Source organism: Neofelis nebulosa, chromosome 17, assembly GCF_028018385.1.
Source record: "Neofelis nebulosa isolate mNeoNeb1 chromosome 17, mNeoNeb1.pri, whole genome shotgun sequence".
Taxonomy (NCBI): Eukaryota; Metazoa; Chordata; class Mammalia; order Carnivora; family Felidae; genus Neofelis; species Neofelis nebulosa.
The window spans coordinates 61419111-61432508 of record NC_080798.1 but is presented as its reverse complement, the minus strand read 5'-3'; positions in this window follow the sequence as shown (position 1 = coordinate 61432508).

Here is a 13398-nt window from a genome sequence, read left to right as displayed (position 1 = left end):
TCTGCCACCTCCCTCGGGGTCACCCCCTCCCCAGACTCTAACCTGCAGCCCTGAGGCGGCACCAGAGCCCACACTCCACCCCCAACCCCTGCAAGGAGCAAGGGCGGCTCAGACAGGGGGGGGGGGGGGGGGGCGTGGCCTCGGGGTGGCCGGTGGGCAGGGCACACGAGTGGGCGGGGTTCAGGCTGCTGGGTGGACGATGGAGGCGGGGACCGGGGGTGGACACAGAGGGGAGGGGAGCGGAGGATCGCCGGGTCCGGAGGTGCTGAGAGAAGGAGGTGACCTGACCCCAGGTGTCGGCCTGGGCAGGGAGAGTTTCCTTGTGGACGTTCCCTGGGATTCCTGTGGTCACCCACATGGAGATGCCTGGGGGACAGCCACCTATAAGGACAGTAAAGCCCAAATGGTGGTCCCCGAGACCCAGGCACCAGGTGGCCCCTGTCTCTGGGCCCCTCACTTTAGAGGCAAGAGCAGGAAGTCCCGAGGAGGCCAAGGTGACAGACCAATACAGGTGGGGCCTGGCCAGGAGCCCGGCCAACTTCTGGGAGCCTGGTCTGGAGGTGAGGAGAGAGGCTAGGTGGGGGCACGCCCACTGCCTTTCCTTCCTTCCATGGTTCCCGGGTCTGGGCTCTTGGGCTTTAGTGCTGAGGACAGTCCTGCTGGGGCTGCCTCCCAGAGGGGTCAGAAAGCACTAACAAATCCTAATGGGGGGGGGGGGGCAGCAGCGTAAGGGGTTCCTCAGTGGATGATGGGTGCAGAGTGTGTGTGGGGGGGGCGTCCCGAGGCCCTGACTAACCCTGGTGGCCTGGATGAGGCAGTGGGGTCCTGGGCTGATGGGCCCCGAGGGCTTGGCAGCCAGGCACTCACAGCCTGACCTGGGTGCTGGTTGCAGGGTTTGGGCTGCAGGTGACCCAGAGGCTCTGGTCTTGGCCTCCCTCCAGGCCTGTACCTGACCTCCATGTCCCCAGCCCCAGTGGCTGTCCTGCCCAGTGGCCACGTGCCTGCACCTCTGATACAGTGATGGAGATTCCAGCCACGCAGTGGCCCCAGGTTCACTGGATGTGGTATCCTGTGTTCTTTAGGGGATAATCAGTCCCAGGGATTCGGTGGCTAGGGAGGCTTGGTGTCCTCACGGCTCCTGCCATGTCTGCTGGCACCAGCAGGGGGCAGTGTGGCTCTAGGGAAGCCCTGGGAGGGGTGGCCGGGACAGTGGGCTGGACCTCCCGCTTCTGGCCCAGAGGTCACCCCGCTCTGTGCTCAGGGGCCAGGTGGGTGGGGTGATGTGTTTTCGCCCCCACCCTGGACACAGCTGCCCCTTCCCAGGGCGAAGGGACCCCAGCATGGACTCCTCAGCCTTCTTGCTGTCCCAGGAGGAACAAAGGGAATGCTGGCTTTGGGACCTGCACAGATTCCTGCCCACGTCCAGCCCAGACCCCTTGCCCACCACGGCCGGACCATGCGCAGCCTGCCAGAGGTTTGTTTGGCCCTGGTGCTGGCCCTACAGGCAGCCTGGACTCCTCCCAGCAAAGTGCTGGGGCAGCCCGGCCAGCAGGGACTCCAGACGAACGGCCTCTGCCATGGGCACTGCTGTCGGCTGAGTCAGGCCGCCCCGCGAGAGCCCCGAGGTCAGCCCAGGAGTGCTCAAGAACCCGAGGTTAGGGGAACAGCCTGGCCATAGTGATGCGGGCACACACACAGGGCTAAGTGGGGGCCAAGCCAGAGAACAGAGGTCACCGGGCACAGATGGTCAGATTTTAGAGGAATCTGTGAGCTGTCCCCAGGCCAGTTTTGATGGAAAACTCACTCTAGTAAAAACTCTCACCCAGACAGGCCGGGGGGCCCATGTACCCCAAGGCCCTAGGGCAGGTGTGCGGGCCCCCCATTCTGCTCGTTCAGTCTCAGGGTGCTGAGGACCCAGGGGAGGGGACGATGTGGGCGGGAAGGTGTGGAAGGCAGGAAGGGGGAGGGCAGGACAGAGGCGTGTGGTGAGACGGTGTCGGGGGGCCAGGGGGGTGTGACACATCCCTCAGGGCAGGCGCACCAGGCTGGGCCTCCTTCACCAGTGTCTGTGCTCCCAGCGGGCCTGGCTGGCGGTCTGTGCCCGTGGGCCCTGGCAGTAACACCTGACTTTGGCACAAGGAGCAGGGCGCAGAGGGACCAGAAGGCACACACACACTCGGGGTCTCGTGGAGCCTCAGGATAAGCTCCCTTTCTTCAGAGTGGCCTCCGTGTTCTGTTTCGCGGCTGTCACCACATGGGTGGGTTTGCAGGGTCCTTGAGTCCTGCTGAGTCCCACACACCCAGGCACATGAGGCCACCTAGTGGCTGGTCCCTTCCAGGCTGGGGGGAGGGGAGGCCAGAGGGCCACCGGAGGGGCTGCAGGCCGCACACCTGTCCCTCACGTGCCTTACCCTTCTGTCCACGAGGCCCAGAGACACGGCCAGCAAAGCCGCGTGCACACTGGCACCTTCTCAGTCTGGGTGGGGGAGGGCTGGGGCGGGTGGAGAGCCATGCAGGGGTGGGGGCTTCAGACAGGGGTCCCTGAGCCCAGTCAGCACGGCCCCCTCCACCCCCGCCCCTCTCCACTCAGCTAGTGTTGCCTCCATTGTCTCTCATCAATATCAAGTGGACTGGTGACAAATTCACTAGCAGAGAATCCAAATAACTGTAAAATCACATTAACGATCATTCAGATGAAATCCGTGGCTGTAACAGGATCGGTGTGGTCTGGCAACGCTGCCCTTCATTCTGGGGCCACCGGTGGTGGCACTCTGCCTAGGGGCAGGGTCTTGGGGGGCCTCCAGGGACAGGGCCCACGAGACAGATGCAGGGCATTAGAGCCTTCCCATCCGACCTTCTCCTGCAGACAGACAGACTCGGGGCAGAAGGGTCAGGTCGGTGCAGAGCCGGTGTGTGGCACAGAAGGCCCCCGCCCCCACCCCCACCCCATCCAGGACTGCAGGCTGCTGGGTGAGAGGCCAGGCCACACCACACAGTCCCCCGCGGATGGCCTCCTTGCCTCTTTGGGGAGAATCGGCAGGCTTCAGCCATTCTCCTTGGTCCTGACCCTCCCGGCCCTCCCCCGGATGTCGGGGGCCTGCGTGCACCTGTACGGGAGCCTCCGACCCTCACCTGCTCTCACCCAGAAGTCTCTGGTGGACACCGAGGCTTGCCCAGCGCCCTCTGCCAGCTCATGCTTAGCATGTTCAGGCCTGAGCCCCACCTTGCCCTCTCTCCAGCCCCCCCGGTTCCCCCTCCTGTACTCTCCATTCAGGCTGCTGAGCTGGAAACCCCAGAACGTTCCAGACTCTTCCTCCTGCACCTCCTGTACTCGGCATCCCCGAGCTGGCACGCACCTCCCGTCAGTCAGCTGCTCTCTCAAGTCCTCTGACGTCTCTGGACCCTGCTCTGGTCCTGTCCCTGCCTCAGGCCCTCAGGGGCCGACCCGACCTGGGCACCTGGCTTATTCCCGGCACCTTCCTCGGTTAGAGAGAGTCCCCAGCTTCCATTTTGGGGCGCCACTGCTGCCCCACTGCGGGGCTCTTGCCCTCCCCAGCCAAGGAGGCATGTGGCCAGCCAAGGCCCAGCACCTCGTCCCCCCCGGGTGAGGCTCCATGGGGCAGGCCCGTACCTGTACCCAGTGAATCCGAGGTTTAACAAGTAACCGCATCTGGCAGACAGGCCACGGCTCCAGGCGGGTACGGGAAGGGGCTTCCGCAGACGCAGGGTTGTGGCTTTGGGAGGTGCCTACCTGAGTCTCCGATGACGCTCGCACCTTTGGAGTGATGGTGTCGATGTGGGTGGATGGCCCGCCGGCGGTCTTCACCTGAGCACGGGGCCTGGCGGGGCCCACCCTGCCCTTGGCCTTGCCCTGGCGGGTGGTTTCATGCCTGCCTGGGACGCAGTCACGGTGGCCCAAGGTCTGTGTCCGTTGAGAAAAGCAAGATTCAGAACTCTCTAGAGAGCCTGCGGCACTAGCCCTCCAACAAGATGAAACCACACTCACGTGCCCAGAGACCGAGGCCTCTGCTGAGCTCCGGGCATGTCACCTGGGGTGCGGGGGCCGGCCTGGATGCCGTCCGCACAGAAGTGGGGTCAGCGGGGCGGGGCCGAGCGCCCCAGCGTACGTGGATGGCGGCAGAGGGGCGTCTGCGTGTGGACGGCGCTCAGGCAGCCGAGAGGACACGGGGACCGGAGCCGCTCATCTGAGCAAGGCCCCCCGTCTGCTGGCTGTTCCCGTCGTGGAGACGCACTGCCGCGTCCAGGTCAAAGACAGCCTCCACGGCATCGGAACAAAAAGGCTCACGAACTGGGAAGACGTGAACGTCAAAGGTGCCGGAGGCAGAGACACAGAGGGCTGGCTTGGGCCCGGGCAGCTCGTCTTTGAAGAGTGGCGACAAAACGGAGGCTCGGACGTGCGGAGGCCACGCAGGTTGACCACTCGGAGATGCTTGCCAAAACATCGGCGAGCGTTATTTATGACAAGAAATCCGTTGAGCCAAGAAATTCAGAAAACATCACTAAATTTATCCAGTCACTGTAAAAACAAGCCTATTAATTTTTGTTTTCAAAACAAAACAAGACTGAAACTCTAGAAGTGTATCAGGATGGGAGGGGCAGGGAGGAAGGTTACATCCTGGCCACAGGGCCCGCCTACTGCGTAACTACAAACTTGGAAAAAGAACTGTGAGTGTTATAGTACGCATTTAAAAAAGTTCAAGGGTACTCAACAGAAATTTAATTTATATTTATTATTTTTTTAATTAAAAAAAATTTTTTTTTTTAATTTTTTTTCAACGTTTTTTATTTATTTTTGGGACAGAGAGAGACAGAGCATGAACGGGGGAGGGGCAGAGAGAGAGGGAGACACAGAATCGGAAACAGGCTCCAGGCTCCGAGCCATCAGCCCAGAGCCCGACGCGGGGCTCGAACTCACGGACCACGAGATCGCGACCTGGTTGAAGTCGGACGCTCAACCGACTGCGCCACCCAGGCGCCCCATAAAAAATTTTTAATGTTTATTTATTTTTGAGACAGACAGAAATAGAGGACGAGCAGGGGAGGGGCAGAGACAGAGGGAGACACAGAATCCGAAGCAGGCTCCAGGCTCCGAGCTGTCAGCCCAGAGCCCGACGCAGGGCTTGAACCCACGAATAGCGAGATCATGACCTGAGCCAAAGTCAGATGCTTAACCAACTGGGCCACCCAGGAGCCCTTACCATTATTATTTTTCAGTCATTTCCATGCCCAGCAAGGGCTCAAACTCACGACCCTGAGATCAAGAGTTGCATGCTCTACCCACCGAGCCAGCCAGGTGCCCCAGAAATTTAATTTATAATTTCCAAATGCACAAAGAGAACAAAGTAGAGGTTGCAGGATGAGGGGCGTCTGGGGGCTCAGTCGGTTAAGCATATGACTTCGGTTCAGGTCATGATCTTGCGGTCTGTGGGTTCGAGCCCCGCGTCGGGCCCTGGGCTGACAGCTCGGAGCCTGGAGCCCGCTTCGGATTCTGTGTCTCCCTCTCTCTCTGCCCCTCCCCTGCTTGGGCTCTCTTTCTCAAAAATAAATAAACATTAAAAAAAAAAAAGACAAAAAACGCTTGAGGGATGAAGTCTATTTAAATACATCAAATCGTCACAATAAATGGCCTACATTCAGTAACTAAAAGACAAGCCATCCCCTGGAGTCAGACACGTGGGCTCTCTGCTCACGGCAGACACAATGAAACCAAACGGAGCCCATGAAGAAATGGCTCGGGGTTAGACGGTCTGTCTGTGCCCCCAACAGGGGAAGAGCAAGATTTCTCAGAAAAAGAAAACTTACGGAAAAACACGAATAGGTATAGAAATGCTAACTAACAATCCAGCAAAAATACATAATAATCAAGAATAAAAGGGCCGAAGAACCTAGCGCTGAGACATAGGAAGGACAGACAAAGCAGCCTGCCGTGTGCAGATTTGAACAGGCCGCATCCCGGAGGGGAGGCTGACCCCGAGGTGACCACACTGTCACGTGTCCAGTCACTTGGCTCTGGAGCAAAGCTGACTGCATAGGGGGCACAAAAGGCGCCTGGGTTTCTAAGACCTGGGACCACAGGCCTGTGCGCTCAGGATGGCGGGAGAGCAGGAGGAGCTCGGCGGGCTGACAGGTGCTCCCAGGTAACTCACGGATTAAGAGATTAAGTCAAAGTAGAAATGACGACGGTTGGAACCAGAAGTGCCCCATAGCCAAGCACGAGGACGCTTCAGTGGTGTCTCAGCACTGGGCTGTATTCACAAGAAGGAGGGGGCCAGGCAGGGGACGGCCCAGCCGAGGCCACTGGGGGAAGGTCAGGTGACCTTCGGGAGGCAGGAGAGGTGGGTAACGGCGGAAGTTAACCGAGCAAAAGCAACCACAGTGCAGATGAGCAAGCAGGAGAGACTCCAGCAACCTCGAGCAGGGAGATGCACGGATGGGCCGGACGGGCAGGACCGCCACCTGCACCACGAGCTTTATGTGGTCAGAGAAGACGGTGGACGTCACCGATCTGAGAGCTGGACGGCAGGTGAGGCCTCACAGAAGACACGAACCACGTGGACTCAAAGCAACACGCGTGGACAAACCAGTCCTCATCAAGCAGATCAAACTGGTGATTAAAGAGGCCTCCCAACCCCGGCCGGGAAAGCAGACAGGCCTCTGGGGCTCAGGCCAGTCCTACCACCTTCAATCCCGAATAGAAGGCCATTCTGGCACTCAAACCCCGGGGTGAGAAGCGTGTTGGGATTCAGAACTCTTCGGACGTGTGGAAGGCACGTCTGCTGCGCGACGACTTGCTCCCTCGGGGTCTGGGACGGCACCGTGAGCCAGGCACAGACGCGCGGTCTGTTCAGTCAGTGGGGACAAAGTAAAAACAAACGATTTCTCACAGTTCTGGAGGCCGGGTCGCGGTGTAGGGTCCAGCACATTCCGAGTCCCGCAAGGGCGTCCTGGCTCACGGCCGTGTCTTCCGGCCGCGTCCCCACGAGGCGAGAGCGGCCAGGGAGCTCGAATCCCACGTCATGACCTCACCACCTCCCACAGCCCCACCTCCTGACACCATCACCCAGGCCGGTCACTTTCAACGTATGGATTTGGGAGGGGGCACAAACGTTTAACTGTGCAGCATCTGCCAGATCGGTTTACCCCCAGCATAAAAAAAAAAAAAAAAAAAAAGGCAACTTTGGTTTTTAAAGCTTCTTGGACTTTGGAGTTGTAGATCAAAAACCACAGGGCCAGCTCAACAGTCGCATTAAACAGAGTACAGCTCAGGCCCCCTGACCCCATCCGCACACTGTGACCCCGCAGGGTTTCTTCCAGGGGCACGACTATGCTTCGGTGCACAATACCATCAGCAGGGTCCAGAGTAACAAAGACGGGGGCGCCTGGGGGGCTCAGTCGGTTAAGTGTCCGACTCTTGGTTTCAGATCAGGTCACGATCTTATGGTTCGTGGTTTCTAGCCCCTCATCGGGCTCTGCACTGACCGTGAGGAGCCTGCTTGGGATTCTCTCTCCCGTCTCTCTCTGCTCCTACCCTGCTTCCTCTCTCTCTCAAAAATAAGTAAATAAACTTAAAAAAAAAAACAAACAAACAGTCAAAGACAGACAGGATGGCCAATTTAATAGAGAAGGAAACATTTCGGTGAAATTCAGCGTGCGTTCCCAGAGCATCTTAGCAATAAATGTGCTGATCTGCGTCAGGCGTCCGCCTGCACTCACCCGCAGAGCTGGAGGGCGGCTCTGGGCCATCTACCCCCTTTCCTGGTCTGTATTCCACTGGGCAGTTCAGTGGCGCGATGAGAGGAGAAGGAGTGGGGAGTCACAGGAGGAGACGTGACCTGCTAACGGGCAGGCGTTGATGACCCGCGGGAGGAGCCCGCCAAGAGGCGAGCAAGGCCGCAGGATGGAAATGCACCACACAAACCATTTCAGCGAGCAGTTAAAACACGGGATGAAAAGTCCCACTTGGGATCTCAACAAAAACAAGAAGGACCTGTGACCAACCCTCTCGAAAGACGGGCACAATTATTACTGGGAAAACGACAACACCGGAAGGAGCCCACAACACAGAGCTGGGCCGTGTTTGTGGGATGGAGGGCGCACTTTTGTGAAGATGTCAGATGTCAGATGTCACCGCGTTAACTTATAAATCCCATCACCCCCAGCAAGTTTCTTTAAAAAGGAACGTTAAGCTGCTCTTAAAATTCTGGTGTAAGAGCAGAGGGCCAAGAACAGCCAAGACGGTTCTGAAGAAGGAAATAGCGGTGCTGTGTGCTAACAGGCGCCTCGGCTTTGGAAACAGGGCAGAGGGCGGCACAGCCTGGAGCAGGACGTGCCCGGATGCTGGGCAGAGAGCGGAGGCCCACGTGCTTCAGTGGACAGAAGGAAACACTGGTCACTCCACGTGGGAAAAATCAGGGCCTTTCACACAACGTGTGAAAATGAATTTGCAATGAATGAAGGGTTTACACGAGAAAAGCAAAGCTTTGTAACTTTTGGAAAAACACATGGGAAAGTGTATTTAAGAACTTGGGGTAGGAAAGGAAGTTTTAGACAAGAAAAACTCAGACCATAAAAAACCTGAATGCATGTGAACACATTAAAATTTAAAAATTCTGCACATCAATAGACACCATTAAAAAAATAAAAGGCAAGGGGCGGCTGGGTGGCTCAGTCGGTTAAGTGTCTGACTTCGGCTCAGGTCATGATCTCACGGCTTGTGAGTTTGAGCCCCGCGTCGGGCTCTGTGCTGACAGCTCGGAGCCTGGAGCCCGCTTCAGTTCTGTGTCTCCCTCTCTCTCTGCCCCTCCCCTGCTTGTGCTCTCTGTCTCTCATAAATGAATAAATGTTAAAAAAATTTTTTTTAAAAAGGCAAGCCACGCAACCAATACATAATCAAGAAAATTACCAACAACCAACTTGAAAATGGGCAAAGAACATGAACAGGCAATTCACAGAGTAAAAAATTCAAATGGACAATAAACATATTCAAAATACTCCACCTAAGCAGCAATTAGGGGAGTACAAATTAAAATAAAGGGATCCTATTTGACACCGAGCACCGTGGCAAAGATTTAAAGTCTGTTTTGCGTGGAGGTGAAATACGGCGTCTTGTCTGCTGGAGGCTGTCTACGCGACATGGTCTTTTTGGGAAGAGGCCCGTGCCTACGACCATGCAATCCACCCGTGAGACGGGTGGGCCTCTGCATGGCAACTCAGAGCTTAGGTCCACAAACACAGCCACCAGCAGCAGAACAGCATAAACTCAGTGGCAGATTTGTGTCACTCTGAGAGAACATATCACGAGCACCCGGCACCGTGTGTTCAGCTCCTGAATGTGGGACAGAGGCTGGGACTGCTGTCGTTACTTCTCGAAAAGTATCTAAGGCAAGTCCTGCCCGAGGCTAAGACCCAACAGGCCGGGTGGACACGGCACTGGCCGGTCTTCTTTCTTCTGTCCTCAGTGTTTAAAGTGGTTCTGAAAAATGTACTTGAGCCACTGTGAAGAGATGTCACCATTCTGGGGCTGGGAGAAGCAGGGTCCACATGCAGGCTGCTTAGGGGCGACAGGGTCCCAGGCTGGAGCCCCATGCCAGCTGCTGCCGGCTCCCAGCATGTCTCTGAGCTATCCCTGACCCTGATCTGGCCCTCACTGGTCACTGGGGGCCCAGGGGCATCCAACACCTGGCAGGAGGCTTCAGAGCCCAGATCGGTGTTATTTGTAAACATTTGTGTGTCTGTGAGCGTACCTATGTGTGTGTGTATACACCCATCAGTGTGTCTGTGTGCGTCTGCTCGGCGGGCCGCCTGTCCGGCTGGTGCAGTGTGACATCGTCTTCTCAGAAGCGGCCCTTCCTCATTGAGGCAGGCGCTAATGGGAACGTCACAGACGCCGTGTGGGCGCGGCTGCTTGTTCCTGGTGTCATTTTAATGGTTATTGTGTGCTGGTGGGGACAGCGCCGATGGGCCGGAATGAAGCAGACTGACAGCTTAATGGCCTGTAACCCTTAAGGAGTAATTGGACGGCCGTGTATCTACGAGCAGAGTGTTAGCGACGACGTGACTGGCAAGCCGATGACGAGACGCGGCCCGTGTGGGAGGGGCTGCGGTGGGGCCAGGGCCACTACGTGCAGGAGCGCACACATGCGTGGACCCTACACGCAGTCCCCACCATGCACACACGTGCACAAGGACGCCCTGCCCTGCAGGCATGTGCTCACTCCCTTACACTTGACACGCGGTGGGGAAACTCCACCTGCCAGCAGACGCAGGGGGTTGGGGCCTTCGGGGAGGGCCTTGGCCGGCCACCTGCCCCAGCCCCCCTCAGAGGGGCCGCGTGGTCTCGGGGGAGAACAGGTCAGGTGGGAGCTGCCCTCCTGGTACCTGCTCTGTGCTGGGCCACGGCTGCGTTGCAGGAAGGGCCCCGCTTCTCAGATGCAGCCTGAGCCCCCCGGGCCCCCGGCCGTCCTGAGCTCCTGTTCCCGTGCCCCCACTCCTGGGGCTGGGCCCCTGCATAGAGGACCCAGAAAAGCCACCTGTTAGGGGCTGAGGGCCAAGGAGCAAACCCCTTGCCAAGCCTGCCACCTGCACCAGGCACAGGGAGGGACCTTTGGGAATGGGATTTCCACCAAGTCCTTCTGCCTCAGGCGTGGGCGCTTGTCCCTGCCTTGCCCGTGGAACAGGCTCTGAGAGGCACGTGGGCTGTCATGCGGGTGCCCTGGCCGCCCACCTCGGTGTTTTCCCCACAGAACCGCCCCCGACCTGGGACCCAGAAGAGGGAAGCGAACGCAGGATTGCTGGGAGGTGTTGGCAAGGACACAGCTGGGGCCTCCTGTCCCAGCTGAGTGACCGTGCCTGGAGACCCTCCCCAAACTCCTCTGTTCCTGTGCCCAGACCCGCTTCCCACATTCTGCACCCGCCACGGTCACAGCCGCGTGGGCGTGGAGGGGCTGAGTCCACAGGAACCAGAGGCTGCCAGCTGAGGGGAGACTGCCACCACGCTCCTGGGGGCCGCTCGTCCTCTCAGGCTGGGGCTCATGTGCTGAGATGTCGCAGGGCTGCTTCCTCCTGGAGGCTCCAGGGGACGGTCCGTTTCCTCTCTCTCCCGGCTTCTAGAGGCATCCACGGCCGGCAGAGTGTCTGACTCTGGGTCCCCGGGGATGGCCCTGCTGCCGCAGTTCCAGGCTGCCGACCAGGTCCTGGGCTCCCGGCTGCCCCACCTCCCTGCAGACGGCCTCCTGCCCAGACCACCGTACGCGCACGGTTACGCGTCTGTTGGCGGGCTCGCTGTTGGGCTTGGTTAGTCATCTGACCTCACCCCCAGACAGAGAGTGGTTTGCACCCGGCCTCCCTCTTCCTGGGACCCTGGGCCGTCGCCCACCACACGGCGCCCGTTTGTCTGGACTACAGGCTGGGAACGCCCGGGGCGTCTGTCCGACACAGCCGGGCTACGGGAGCGCGGCCGGTCTGGTCGGGTTTGCTGGACGCAGGGGGGACCTGAGTGGGGCCGCCGCCCTTCCCTCCCTCGTACTCAGGGTGCACCCCACCCCCCACCTCGTGGCAGAGAAAACAGAAACGGAGTCTGGCTTTCAGAGTTTCAGCCGTTCCAGGGGCTCTTGGGAAAGGACCTCCCGACCCTGGCCACAGGGCTCGTGCGTGCACAGGCATGGCTGTGGCCCGAGCCCCTGAAGGCACGCGTCTCCCACACGGGGCTGCCTCCATCCGTCAGGCGCTGCCCCGCTCCGCACGGTTACGCCGTCCTCCCGACACAGCGAGCAGGGCCCGTCTCCAACCCTCCCAGACGGGAACCCCAGCCTTAGCGCCCCAGGACCCGGCTCTCGGGGCGCTCAGAGCGCTCGCACGACTTCCTCCCTCGGGCACCTGGCCCCTGCCCTGGGCTGCTGGGGGCGCCCCGCGCTCACCTGTGTTGGCGGGGGGGGCCCCGCTGCCCCTGCCGTCAGCTGGAGAGTCCGATCCCAGGGCCTTTGTGGGGACTCGGCCCTGTCCCGACGGGAGAGGCCTCCGTCCTGGGCCCGAGGGTGCCGCACAGAGGATCTCTACTCTCGTCCGATGTCCGTCCGGTCTCACTTCCCGCCGTGCCCCTCGGAGGGGCGTGGGAGGAGGGTTTCAGGAGAAGCCAGATGCCACGTGTGAAGGTGGCAGGGGGAGGCCCCAGGGCACAGAGGGGAGACACGGAAAGATCTGAGCGTGGACAGCAGTGGCCGTGGCCTGGGAGAGTCCCTGACCGTCGGGGACTCTGCACTGTTGACGGTGGCCGGTAAAGGGATTAGGCATGTGGCGACAGCCGTGCCCGTGTCGGACGTGGTCAGGGGCGCATGGCAGCCTGGCCTGTGCTGGCCCAGCCCTCGAGGGAGCTCAGGTGGGAGGCCACGCTGGGGCCACCAGCCTCCACGGACTGGGCTCCCAAGGAAGCAAAGCCCTCAGTCCTTGGCCAGAAGAGCCCTAAGGAAATGCCAGCCTCAAGTCACAAAGAGGGAAACTGAGGCAGAGACGAGGCTGTTTCCAGCCTTTCCCCCACGTCACGGGGCCCGGCTTCTGCTGGCCCCGGTGCCCGTACACGTGGGCGCGGACCTGTGCCGTCTGCACCAGCTGTGTGTGCTCCTTCCCTCCGGGGCCCGCCCGCTGCGCTCCAACGGCCTCAGCCCCAGGGCGGCTGACGCCTCCGCAGGAGTCCCTCTGGGGGTGAGGGGGACCAGGGGCACCAGCGGCCGCTAACCAAGCTGCCCACGGCCAACCTCAGGCACCTGCTCCTGGCCCTTCTTTGGGAGTGGAGTGCAGGACGGCGTAGGGCTGTCCAGCCAAGGGGGAAGCTTCGTCATGCTCGGTCACACGGACAAGGAGGACATGGCATTCCGTGTCCTCAGAGGCACATGTTCCCGAAACAAGCCAACATCCTTCTGTGGTCTTGTTGGTAGAAGGTGACTATTAGGCTTTCAAGGTATTTGATACAGAGTATAGCATAAACTAAATAATTTTGTAAATGGTTTCAGGAATCAAAGATTTCAGGATTAAGAGGTGTCAGATCAGTGGGATTAAGTAAAGACCCTGCAACCTTCGATCTGATTCCCCCCAGTGGCAGGTGGCTCCCTAGTTACAAGGCCAGACCAGGGTCAGCCTGAGCACAAGCTGTCCCGTGTGGTGCCGAGGGCCACCCCCCCAGAAGAGTCGGATGGCAGGCAGCCAGCTGAGCCCTTCTGGTGGCCAGCCTGCCTGGCAGGCAGTGACCGGTGTGCGTGTCCCGGGCTCAGGCAGGAGCATGGGCTGGTCACCCTGGAGCAAACACCACGTCTGGGGTCAGGCTTTCGGGGAGCCAGGCCGCACGCTGCACGGGAGTAGGGGAGTAGTCGGCCGGCTTCCACAGAG